The 8,628-nt window shown below is 45.2% G+C and overlaps 1 long non-coding RNA gene across 1 annotated transcript in view; it reads left to right on the top strand.

Moving 5' to 3' along the window:
- Positions 1–8,628, top strand: part of LOC111164120 (uncharacterized) — a 51,380-nt gene that overhangs the window by 28,527 nt on the left and 14,225 nt on the right. The window contains exon 3 of the long non-coding RNA XR_002641935.2: positions 1,481–8,403. This is a non-coding gene — a long non-coding RNA (uncharacterized LOC111164120). The remainder of the gene's footprint in view (positions 1–1,480; positions 8,404–8,628) is intronic.

Below are 8,628 nucleotides of genomic sequence, written 5' to 3'. Positions count from 1 at the left end.
GATCCCTCTTAGCAGTTATTAATAGAACTAATTTATTTGAAAGAGGCCAATAACATCAGTCAAATTGTACATAGCTCTCTCTCTCCAGAGGCAGGAAACTCTTTGACATCAAGGCCTTGGTCTTATTTGTACCTGCTCCTGGGTTTATTGCTGGTTTGGCCAGCTGGGATACTTTAGCCTGGACCAATATTTAAAGTATAATAGGCAGGCAGTAAATATTGTTGAATGAACAAATGATTGAATGCATGAGTCAAAATGCTGGATTTACCTTTCATTATTAGGTTGAAAGCCTCACAATTTAAAACATGCCCCCTGCACCCCAAACTCAGTCATTCTGATAAAATGATTTAAAAATAAGAGGAGCAGCAGGGAGGATTTTCCCAGCGTTTCCCTCCCCCCTTGGGAGAAATGGGTTAAAAAGCCACAAGGTTGTATGAATTACATTTAGTGACTCCTCAACAAACTAATTCTATAGCTAATACATAATAAAGTGGAGGTTCCAGAAAATGTTTAAAACTAAATCTCTTGTATTTCATGGACTAAGATTGCTATGCTGAAGTGGAGAGAGAAGTTAGTGGCCATGGTTTAGGGAGGTTACGGTCATAGTTACTAGTTGGGTGATATTAAGCAAGTTACTTAAGAACAGTTACTGTTTTGGAGTACTTTCGATGTGAACTGGGTTAAGGGTTTTTTTCCCTGCATCACCTAATTTATTTGATCTCTCTGGGCCTCTGTTTCCTTGAATGTATAATAGAACCCATCTCAAAGGGTATTCATGAGGTGGCTTCCCTGGTGGCACAGTGGTTGAGAGTCCGCCTGCCGATGCAGGGGACACGGCTTCGTGCCCCGGTCCGGGAGGATCCCACATGCCGCGGAGCGGCTGGGCCCGTGAGCCATGGCCGTTGAGCCTGCGCGTCTGGAGCCTGTGCTCCGCAATGGGAGAGGCCACAACAGTGAGAGGCCTGCGTACCACAAAAAAAAAAAAAAAAAAAAAAAAAAAAGGGTATTCATGAGGATAAAATGAGAAAATGGCAGTGGCAGACCCTACTATAAACCCTAGTATAAATCAAATGAGGCATTATTTTCATAATGATTATTGTACTACAGAAGCACCAAAATCAGTATTTAAGGTACATATTTTACTTTCTGTTTCTTCTACTGGAACAATGCCATTTAAAATGAATACAGTAGAGAAAAAAATAGGCATGACTCATAAATCCTATGTTCTTTGGAACCTTAATCTGTTGCTCTCTTCATTTATCTCATGAAGGAAATGAACCAAAGAAGGAAAAAGTCAAGGCAGGAGTGAGAGAAGATGAAAAGTTACTCTAAGAAGTGCCCAGCTAATTTCTAGAAAGCTTCTTATCTGCAAATAGTATGGTCACATTGTTCAGAGCGTTTTGAAAGCATCCGTAGGACTACTGGAGTGTGATTTGTAATCTATTCCCGTATTTTCTTTCCCCTGAATTTCCATTCTCAGGAGTCTCAGAGTAAGAAGTACATCGTAAAAGCCTGGAAGCTTTGTTCTGGGCGGGAGAAAATGGTCTACTGAAAAACAAGCCAACCTCATTCTGAGCCTTGAAGCTTGACCATGTCATTTACGGAGTGACCCAGTCACGCTGTAAATGACCAGAGACATTCCAGAGTTCATGACTGTTGTGTAACAGCAACACTTCAAGGGTGGCTACAGGCACGAGGCACAACACGCCTGTCCAGTGCGGTGAGTGGGAGGAACCCTCCCCCTGGAATGTGGCTTTGCTCCAAGGCGTGCCCTCCTCGCCATCCCCGCCACCAAGTGCTGGGGGTGGGAGACTGGACAGACTGGAGGGACGACTCTATTTTCAGGGAATGACAAACTGATCGTGCTGATTGAGTGAGAGTACCTTACCTGCCTCCTGCTCTGGCTCCAAGGACAACCTACTGGGAGGATTTGTTTAGACGTAACTTGTATGAGGAAGTGGTGCAGAGCAACAAGAGCCCAAACAACCCGCCACCAGAGAGGACTGCAGCCCAGGCTCCATTAGAAAATCGGAGCAAGGGTCCTTGTCCTCCGCAGGGTCCGGCAGCCACCAAGCTGCTGGAGAGGACATTCCATTCTACTGAGCGAGAGGAGACAAGATGGCAGCTTGAAATTACATGTGCAATAGCCCAGGAAGCTTGTAAACATTTAAGGAGTTGATTGTTATTTTCATTCCTGACCAGTTTGGTGGTGCCAATAACAAGTCCATAAACTGCTGAAGCCCAGCCGGAGTGATGAGGACAAGCATTTGGGAACGTGATCCCCAGTGAGTGATGAATATTCATGGCCGAGTGAATCTGAACTGCTCCCTAGACAGGGAGGCTGGTGCATGAACTTGCAACAGGTCTTGGCACGGAAATCAAGTTTATAGATTTAACTGAAAAAAGAGCACTCATGATCAAGACATGTCAGTGCACAGGGGCTCAGGGGGAGTCCAAAGGGGCGCTGTTGTTTCACGGGCTTAGAGTTTCAGCTTTGCAAGATGAAAACGTTCTAGAGATCTTTGCACAGATGTGATTAGAGTGAACACTACTGAACTGTACACTTAAAAACCCCGAAGGTGGTACATTTTGTGTGTACTTTTTTTTACCATGATTTAAAAAAAGAGAGAGAAGAAATGTCACTACAGAGACTGCCCTAAAACAGCTCAAACCAAATATATAGCTGTGCCCCAGCCTCTCTCCCCTTGTCCTCCCAATATGTCACCTGTCCATCGGGACGGGTGCTAAGGAGTCAGGTATAAGCTATCCTCAGGCTACACAGAGGTCCCCGTGGCCACTCTTCTGGCTTCCCAGAACCACAGAGCTCTGGAAGTGGATGTTCTTTCCTTCGTTGAATGATCTCTTCCTCCATCACCCCAAGGTGATCAGGGGCATTAAAAGACATGCTTTGCGGCTCAGAGGATTGGAGAGACCGGCCGGGGTGGGTACAATGTAGAGGCCAGGAGGAAACCTTAGTGATCCCTCCTCTCCCCTCTCCCCTTTCCCCACCACCCCCCTGCCTGGCCCCCAACACCCTCTACCCCCATCGAAAGGGACTTTCCCTCTCTAACCACCAGGGTCTCCAGTGGTGAGCAGTGACGGTGACAAAAGACGTGATGTGGTTTCTGCTCAGTTAGAAGCACAGGAAAAACTTTCAAACACCCCTTAGAAGGGAGAAAAACCCAAATACGGAAGGAAGGAAGTCTGTGCCCCTTCAGCACAGACTTTGCTCTGCCTTTTTCTGGTTTTTGTCTATAAGAAATATATGCTTCTGTTTTGAAGAAGGCCAGTGGCCCTCAGCAGAACTCATGGTGAGCTGGGGTTCAGCATCCCTGCCAGCCAATGCTCATCTCCACCTGATCACGTTCTAACTCATTCCTCTGATGTGAACAAGATTTGGACCTGAATTCAAGAGATGCTTCTCTCATGTCTAAGTTATATAGCTAGTCTTAAAAGATTCCTTTCTTCCTTCCTTCCTTTCTCTTTCTTTCTTTCTTTTTCTTTCTTTCTTCCCTTCTTCCCTTCCTTCCTTCCTTCCTTTCTTTTTTCTTTTTCTTTCTTTTCTTTCTTTCTTCCCTTCTTTCCTTCCTTCCTTCCTTTTTTCTTTCTTTTTCTCGTTCTTTCTTTCTTTTCTTTCTTTATTCCCTTCTTTCCTTCCTTCCTTCCTTTCTTTCCCTTCCTTCCTTCCTTCTCTTTCTTTCATTCTTTCTTTTTCTTTCTTTCTTCCCTTCTTCCCTTCCTTCCTTTCTTTTTTTTTCTTTCTTTTCTTTCTTTCTTCCCTTCTTTCCTTCCTTCCTTCCTTTTTTTTCTTTCTTTTTCTCGTTCTTTCTTTCTTTTCTTTCTTTCTTCCCTTCTTTCCTTCCTTCCTTCCTTTCTTTCCCTTCCTTCCTTCCTTCTCTTTCTTTCTTTCTTTCTTTCTTTCCTGCCAGTCCTCTTAAGAGCACCTAATTCTTCAGGCTGTAGATGAACCATAATATATGATGTTATTACACTAAAGTTGGAGGGATGATTGAAACAGCTGTAACCTATCTAAGATGGGCTGAATGGTTTGCTACAGATAAATGTAATTTTCAGTCTGGAATCCATGTGCAGGTCAAAACTAGAGAAGACAAAAACTACCAATTTGAAGCAACATGACTATAAATCTACAGGGTTTCTGTTGGTTGCAAAAGCTGTATAACAGGTGGGTATATTGCAAGTCTTCAGATAATTCTTAGTGAAATCGTGCCTTTTGGGATTACACTGCCTGGGAACAAAAAGGTAGAACAGACTGCTCTTTCTCAACTTTCATCTCTGTCTCCAGGTATGTTGGTTAACTATATATGGGCAATACTTAAAACAGAGAACATACCTCCTTAAACTCAGAAGCAACAAAAGAATTTTTATGTGTACTCGAAGCAGACAAGATGTCCATTTATGTGTTTCCTCTCCTTTGTAGAAAACACAGACCCTCCATGCTTTTTAAGTGCAATGAGCTTATCCACTTTATCCGAAATAGCAGCTGAATTTTTGCAAGTGCGCAGTGCCTTCTGTCTGAGCATCACTGTGCCCCTCAGCTGTAGTTGTCAGGTCCCTGAGGCATGTCCTGACAGGGAATGAGGCGCTCTCTGCCTCAGTTTCCTCTTTGGAGCACTGCTGACCTGAGGCTGACCCGGAACCACTGAAGCCTGACACCCACCCTCTGTTAACGCACGTGGAACTGCCAACTCAATCTGGCTCTTTGAAGGGGAACTGGCTAACCCCAGAGTGATGAAAGCCTTTCAGAAAAGGGACATCTGGAGGGAGCTTGGTTTCAGAGACGTTAATAATTGTGTTGAGCTGGGATGGATTCAGAATAACGTTGGGCCGTAGTAGGCCACAGTTCCCCAAGGCTTGCTGTCTCCACCTTGCTTTCCTGAAATGTCTGCAGAACTCGTTAAGTCAAGCTCCAGACAAGGCAAAAGACAGTAACTTAATGCTGTAAAACCCTGCTGTTTTGGCAAGTCTGCCCTAAGTACGAACAGCATCAGTGACTCCTGTGGCCCTGCCCCGCTAGGCAATAGCAGTGCTGTGTAACCTGCTAACTTGGGAAGCAGAATCAGGAAGCTGGGATTCGGTTTCCAGGTCCAGCAGAAACTTGTCAGGTGGCTTGGGCCTCTCTCCTGACCCTCAATGCTTTGACAGTCCCATTTCTAAGATGGAGATGCTCAAAGCCCATCCCTACCTTCCTCCTTCGTGAAAACATTGAAGGATGAAAGCCTTAAACCTTCCACCAGCACAAGACCAGGTACTTCTTGTAGCAACAGCAAGAGCAGATACTAAGATCTGTGTGAGGCTCTGAGGGAAACCTCAGCCCCATTGGCCAGATGTACAGAACTACAGTCTTACCTTGGTTCTTAAAAATGAAACGGATTCATTAAAATTGGGCCTCATTCTTTGATTTTACAGCCAGCTGTGTGCATGGGCTCACTGCTCCATGGGTCACTTGAGTCAAATGTTCCCTGCCAGCCCCTAGAACCCTGGCGGGCCACCCGCCTCCCTGGAGTCCACCGGAGACAACCAGTGAAGCCCTCGCAAGCAAATTATCTCGGGATTTGTGACCACCCATCTTCCACCTCCTTTCTGTTGAAACAGAACCAAAAGTTAGCTGCACGCAGGCAGTTCCGATAGAGAAGTATGTTCTACACTTGGAAGGAGCAGGGGTGCGACCCTGCAGCTTTGGAGATGGCTTGTACTATTTGCACCAGCCCTTCCTCGTGATGCTTGACCCGTCTTCCGGCGGGTGCGAACACTTCCGGTCCTCACGCTTCTGGGAGGCTCGGAGGGCGGGGTCAACTGGTGGAACCGGTTCACTTCCTAGGGCTCCCAATGCTTCCTCAAGTAGGCGGGGGCAGAGGCAGTTCTGCTATGATTGGCATTTTCTTTGCGGGCCCTGATGTGATCCGGAGAGGATGTTCTGTCAGCTCGGATGTTCTGTCAGCTCTTGGCACAGAAGACATTGTGGGACGGCCACTGTGTCCCTGCCCTGACACACCACCACCACCAGGAATGAAAAGGATCACTGAGTATGAACTCACAGCCTCATTTTCAGAAAAAGGCAGAGGCAGGCTAAGCGTTCGGGCCGCATCAACTTCTCTTAGAAGATCTGCTCACCCTCCCCGGCCCTCGGCCCTCGCTCCTTGCCTTGCCTGTGTCCTGTATGTACGGAGAAGCTATCGCCTGCCTTGTAGTGTCAGCAGGTTGGAGAGAGGATCAAGTCATGTCTTCTGTGTTCAAGGCGGTAAAATGGGCCACATGAGTCTGTGATGGCGAGTAATCACAATGAAACTGACACTCAAGTAGAAAACGGAGTCCGCCCACAGGAGCAGCCCTGCACCAACTGCTGCATATAGGTTAAGCCTGGAGTCGCAGCTCAGGTCAGCCTCCGGCTGCCACGAGCTGGTGATTCAGTAATAACTGGAAGCACGATTGCTTTTTCACTCACTATTTTTTAACGGTTTATTCATAAAGCAATTTTTCACTTTTCACTTATTTTCAGCCCCTTTCACATCTATCTACTCACAGTTTCTGTCTTGGCTTAACCTTTCCCTCTCCTCCTCCCTCTTGCTGCTTCATTTTTCTTTATTCCCCTTTTTAAACCTTGAACCGTTAGAGCAGTATCAAGGCCTCCATTGCTTTGCTAACCAGAATGTTTCTTTCAACGTCTTCTTGGGTTCTCTCGATTAGCCTCACCTTCTCTTCTTTAGTTCTCATATTTTTGACCCCCTTTCCTTTTTGTGGCAACAAAATTAAATCTTTCTTAGTCTTCATACAAGTAAGCCTTTGCATAAAAAGAAAGAAAAACGATGTATAAGAAAAAACAAAAAGCCGCTAAACTAAACAGCCTAGAATTCATGGTACTTGAGCAGAGGTTTGATTTACACACAACTCATTATTTCCATTAAAAGAATCTTGATTCCTTTCAGATGAGCATATTAATTCCTAGGGAAATTTCATGGTTCTCACAAATTAGCAGGACCTTTGCGAGCCCAATCTCTTGCCAAAAGAAGCCACAATAGTTTTTTCCATATAAGCCTGCCCCTCATTTCCATTTTCCTCTGACATCTGCTCTCTAAATTGCAAATATCTGCCTATAGCAACAATCAGAGTTCCAAGGAAAACAAACCAAAAGGAAATAAGAGAAAACGATGGACTTTTAGCATATTAAGAGATGTAATACTTCCGAAAGAGGCAAAGAAAACCTAGGAATGACTCCTTCATTTTATGGATCAGGAAACTGAGGCCCAAGAAGTTCCAGGACTTTCTTGAGAGCACACAGGTAACTAGGCATTGAACCAGGACTAGAACTAAACCCCCAGTTCACTCTTTCCTGCAGAGTAGGAGCACATAATCTCAGTTCCCACCTTGGGCGTATATTTAGACTCTGGCCTGGGGAGCACAGAAGAAGGACTTAAGTCACCCCATTCATGATCTTTAGATGGTTAGTCTCACAGCAAATCACCCTCACGTTAATTGTTCTAAAACTGGGGAGGAAAGAAAGCGTCCCACAGAAAGGGATGAGGGTGCATCCCACTTCCTTTGCCTGTGTGGATGGGAAATAGTACTCAAGGGCAGCCTTGCTGTGGAAGGAGGGAGGGTGGAGACGGTCCCTTCTCTTCCCAAGGCGTAACTACACGGACGGGCTGCTAGCCTGGACATTGCTCTGCAGAGTGCTGGGTGCCAGGTAAGAGTGGTACCATGTCTCATTTTCCACCCCCTTTCAGAATCCCTGGGAAGAACTCAAATGGGGAATACGTTTCCAAATATTTTAGAAAATATACAGCACAGTTCATTTCGCGGTGTCATGGACTCTTCCTCAGAATTAGACAAGCTCTTCAGATTTGTCTTCCGTATAGATTTATATAAATAGTTTCCTCGGAGGCCTCAGGAACATTAAGGAAACTTAAGTTCTCTACCAGAGCCTTAGCTCTGTCTTGTCTCCAGGTGCACCATCATTTGTAAGGTTGAGAGAAACCTTTGAATTACAGACGTGGGAAGGACTTGCCAGGCATCTTGCTTATCCTGTGCTTTCAAACGAGCTGGCTCCTCTCTAAGCCCTCCCAGCAAGGAGACTACTTCCTCCCTCCCACGGAAAGGAACCCATTGTGTTACCAACCCTAAAGGTGGGTGTTATTTTTTGTCATTTAAACCAAAGTCCCTTCTGCTAATGATTTAACTTCATTTCTTTTGCTCTGTTCCTCACCCTGGTTGCCATAGCCCACAGATGAATTCTTCAGATACCTAAAGATGGGAAGTTGTACCACGATTCCATGAGAACAACCCCCTTTTGTTAACACACTGAAGAATTTCTTACCAAAACTACCCACTGGCGTTTACCTGTCACTTCCTCTTTCTTTCTTGATGGGAGTAGGAGAAAACTACAAGGTGACTGTGTTCACATTTATGCTAACTAAAAGCTTCTATCTTAAATTCAGAGAGAAGGAATGGGTACATGACCAGCTCTGGTTTGTTAGTTATCAAACCTGGAAGGAAGAGCAAACCAGGAGAGGGTTTGTTAGTTTATAGTATTCTGTGAAACTGGGCATGGGGAGTATTTGCATAAATCAGGTTAAAAATAACTTTTTGGAATCTTGCTCTGTTTTGGGCCTA

This window comes from Delphinapterus leucas, chromosome 12, assembly GCF_059928025.1.
Source record: "Delphinapterus leucas isolate spDelLeu-1000000601 "Yukka" chromosome 12, BTC_Dleu_Yukka2, whole genome shotgun sequence".
NCBI classification, from domain to species: domain Eukaryota; kingdom Metazoa; phylum Chordata; class Mammalia; order Artiodactyla; family Monodontidae; genus Delphinapterus; species Delphinapterus leucas.
This window is presented reverse-complemented; position numbering and strand designations above follow the sequence as displayed.